A 4,502-nucleotide genomic window follows, 5' to 3' on the forward strand; every position below is an offset into this window, starting at 1 on the left:
TTTTTCTGTTGTTCATGATGGTTTTTTCTCTAGAGAGTGCTCATTTTCTTTCATAATCAAATGATTTTGTAATTTGAATTTTTTTTCTTTGGTCATCTTAACTTCTGTCGCATTTTTGGCTACCCCAGATTCCAAAACCCAACCATTCCTCCTTTTGTAGGGGTTAATGTATGTTGGCTCACCTGATAGAAGAGGAAAGAGGTGCTATGTTTCCTTGTTTTATCTGGTCACCAGACATTAAATAGAGCTCAGGAGGACCTGGGAAGCAGCTGCCCTGTAAGCTGTGAGGTGCTCAGGACGTGAAGATTTGTGACAAGAAGCTTATGTGTATGGTACTTCTGTTTGAGGTGTCTCTCTGTTGCTGTGCTCCACTGACACTGTTGAAAGAGATGAACCAATGGAAGGAACTCGAAATTGTTGGCGAGAGGTGAACTAGAGAGGAGTTCCTGAATTTTTAAGCATTTCGAATTTAACAGTAAGTTTTATGGAGCTGACATCAGTTTGGTAACTGGTAAAACTTGAGAATTCATTGTCCTGGGCTTGGATGCTTAGAACTTAGCCAAATACTGTTTTATAGCGTTCATCTTCTGAATTTTGGACAGGCTAGCCAGTCACCTTGAATGAGTACTTACAGAAACAACCTTTGCTTGCTTTTTGTTGTTCCGTTCTAACTGTTTTTTTCTGTTTCTCAAAAGTACAGGGTTTTTTTATCCATGGAACAAAAATGACTTTAAAATTACAAACAACTGTACACAGCTAGCAACACGTATCTTCTGTCTGTAACAATTTTTTGAAGATGTTATGCTCTAAGATTTTATTTCCTTTTTAGAATAATTGCTCTTAATTTCTTGCTTGTTCTGGAAAATACCAGCTACTATGCAACTTCTTCCAGTGTACCTTTCTTGTTTTGAGGCTGATGGTGTGACTAGCAGCATATGTCAGTTTATATGTGTAGAGTTTTAATGCTTTCATTGCAAGGTAATTATAATGTGAGCATATGAAATAGTCTGAGGAGCTTTAAAATTAAACAGGGGGAAAAAAAGAAACCACCCTTCTTTCTCTGATCTTAAAAACCTGAACTTTCTTATGGCAATGTGTTTTTAGTGCTGGCTTTAGGTTTTGGCATTGTGGAGCTTTTATGAAACTTGCACAAACATTGAGAGGTGTGAAGCTTTATCACTAAGAAGAATGATCATGCGTGTGGAAATTACTACATGTTTTTATCTTGATTTCAGAAGTTTTAGTTTATGCAGTAAATACCTCGTTGTTAGATATGTTATATCAAAGCAGCCTACTTCATTGGCTGCTGGCTCTACTTTCATGGTATTCGATAGTGTGTAAAGAGAATATAGGTTGTGTATCTTTTGTCTTTTTAAAGCAATTGTTATTATGTGAAATGTGTCTTGCTTGCAATTCAATGCTTCAAAGTTTCAGCAGCCTAGGAAGAATGAATCTGGTAAGCAAAGCTATTCCAAATTTGAATGGACTTTAGACATGCAGTGTACATCTGCCTTTGGCCTCCTTGATTTGAGATATTTGCTGTTTATCATTAAATCAGAAACAAAATTTTCCTTTTACATTCTTTTTGGGTATAGCTGAACTTACATTTTGTGTTTGCTTTCTGCTTTTAAAACTGCTCTAGTTTCTGGCTTTATTGTTATTTTAATGAATGATGAGTGAGTTTGTAGCTGTGCTTTGGCAGTTCTGTCAGTTCCCAAGAGCTGGTTTAAAACAACCAGCTTGAATGTCTTCAAGTTCATTGATATCTGTTGTCATACTAATAACACCAGGAAAGCTTCATGTATTATTGAGTGATCTTGTGAATGCTGTACGTGAAAATGGTGTTGTGAATCGTAAATCACCGCTTAGTGCACATTAAGATGGATGGATTGATTCTGTTTGTTTTGTACTAAATAATTCATGTTTCCCAAATGGTTCTTATTTTTAATAGAGAGAAAAAAAAAATCACTTGAATGCAGCAGACTATGTATTTCAGCTCTCACTAGCTGGGTGTATCGCATGGTAGGAATGGGCTGTCTGTTTCTCTAGCAACCCACCTCTTTTTTTTTTGGTAGTTGTTTAATAACACTTGGTTCAGAGTATCAAAGTGTTTGCAAGAGGACTGTGTATTAAATTTCTAAAGCCAATCTTACAGGCATTATTAGTACTGGAGGCTTTGCTTCAGCTGTCTCATACCTGTTGAGGAAATAATAGCGTATGCTTCTGCCTCTGAAAGTGCTGGGAAACTGTAGTTTATTGTGACCTCTCAAATGGAGCACACCTTGACCCAACAGTGCTACATATGCTAAATGCAAAGATAACAAATGCCTGTCTCTAAGATCAAATCTTGGCTTATAACTTTAATATTTGGATAAATATTTCCTAAGCTACTTGTGCTTTTTACCTTAGAGTTCTTAAAGCAGTTAACTGGTTATTTTCAGTACTGCTATAGTGTTGGCATGTCTTTCAGGAAGCAAAGGGCTGAATACTTTTGTTTACATAGTGTATTACATGCACTTTCTGACTTCTAAAGTGCTGCTCTCTCTGGGGAGATAGCAAAGAGGTTAGCAATTAAGAGTGAGAACTTGTGTCTAATTCTTTGTCTACTGAGTTAGTTTAGCTATTGTAAAAGTAAGCTTTACCTTTTAAAAAAAAAAAGGAGGGGAAAAAGCTCAGTTACAAAGGCTATTGATGTGGTGTGTCTGCGCTGCTTGCTCTACTGAGACACATTTGTTCCTTTATTGACAGCCAAGTTAATGCTTCTGTCAGAACCACACTATCATGTGCAACCAGGATGCATGAGATCAGCCTTGGTGAAATTGTCTTAGACCGAGTTGTATGTGACAGGTAATATGACTTATTTGTGTCTCCCCCAGCCAATCTTTACAAGCTAAGCATCTGGAAAAAATTTTTTGAACTTAAAGTATCTATGCATTAGGAATAAAAAGCTCACCAACCTCATGTCATGCATTTGGCTGCTCTTCCTGAAGAAACAACATTGTCTGTTTTATTCCAAAGCTCAGGTAGCAGTATTTTACTGCTACATTTATATTATACCTTATATATATTATATTATACTGCTACCTTTATATTATACCTTTGCTGCTATAAGATCTCTAGGGAGATCTTATAGCAACCTTCCAATACCTGAAGTGGCTACAAGAAAGCTGGGGAGGGACTTTTCATAAGGACAGTTAATGACAAAACAAAGAGAGTTGGCTTTAAGTTGAAAGAGGGGAGGTTTAGATGAGATATTAAGAAGAAGTTCTTCACTGTGAGGGTGGTGAGACACTGGCCCAGGTTGCCCAGAGAAGCTGTGGCTGCTCCTCCCTGGAAGTGTTCAAGGCCAGGTTGGATGAGGCTTTGAGCAACCTGGTCTAGTGGAAGGTGTCCCTGCTGATGGCAGGGGGGTTGGGACTGAATGATCTTTAAGGTCCCTTCCAACCCAAACCATTCTGTGATTCTATGATTTTACCTTTTTTCTGATGATGACTTGTCCTCTCCTCCTCTGCACTCTGAAGAGGAGCTTCACTTTGTGACAGCCATTCCCTTGGCTATCATAAAACCTTTGTAGGGACAGCATTTACAGGTAGGTTTTTACAGAGGTAACTTCCAATAACTGTAGTTCTCCAGTGTTTATCCAGCAAGCACTGCTGCCCATTTAATAAATTACGTGAAATCCAGTGTTGGCACATCATTTTCCATCATCTTATGTCATCTGTGTTGATACAAAAGAGCCTGGTTGAGAGATAGCTGGGCTTGGCTGATGCTCATCACCAGCATATTGAACTTTGCAGTAACACGAAGTCCCTTGTTCTCTGCTCTGACAAGAGTGCCAGTCAGACCCGTTTAACTGTCACAAAGTTTTTGCTGCCTAAAAACTGTAGCCACAGTTTTATTTTAACTACTGCCCATAGAATGAAGGGATTGGGATAAGATCTGCAGTTCTGCAGGTACCGCTTGGCTCTCCTGACACTGGATCATTAGTCTTACAATGTCCCTGAATAACTAACTAGCTGGGTCATTAAACTTTATTGTGTCCAGCGTTTCTATAAAGTTTCTCCCTGGGTGACTGTCTTTAATGGCCAAGTTCTTAACTGCACACATATCTCTACAGAACCATTAAGGTCAAGGATGCAGTGGAATAAAGAAAAGAGGTCAGTTATTTTATGGCTAATGCTGTTTTCTGTCTTACAGAAGTTTAACAAGAATCCTTTTTCAGGGGAGCAAAGCTGGCAAGCTCGTGCACTTCATAGTATGTCAGTCTTTAACATCGACTGGAACAAAACTTTTCGTAGAGTGAGTTATTCTGTAACTTTCTTCATCATGAGGAAACCATGATTCCTGGTGTCTTTCAATACAGCTGCATCGCTGGATGTAGCTGGAAGTCAGTTTCTCTAGTCCAGTATAATTTCTGCTTTAATATAATTGGTGTCCGGGAGTGTTGACAAGTCTGGGTCATGCAGCAAAAATATAATGAAGAATTCTGGGGTTCTTATGTA

Source organism: Antrostomus carolinensis, unplaced genomic scaffold (genome assembly GCF_000700745.2).
Source record: "Antrostomus carolinensis isolate BGI_N321 unplaced genomic scaffold, ASM70074v2 scaffold42856, whole genome shotgun sequence".
NCBI lineage: Eukaryota > Metazoa > Chordata > Aves > Caprimulgiformes > Caprimulgidae > Antrostomus > Antrostomus carolinensis.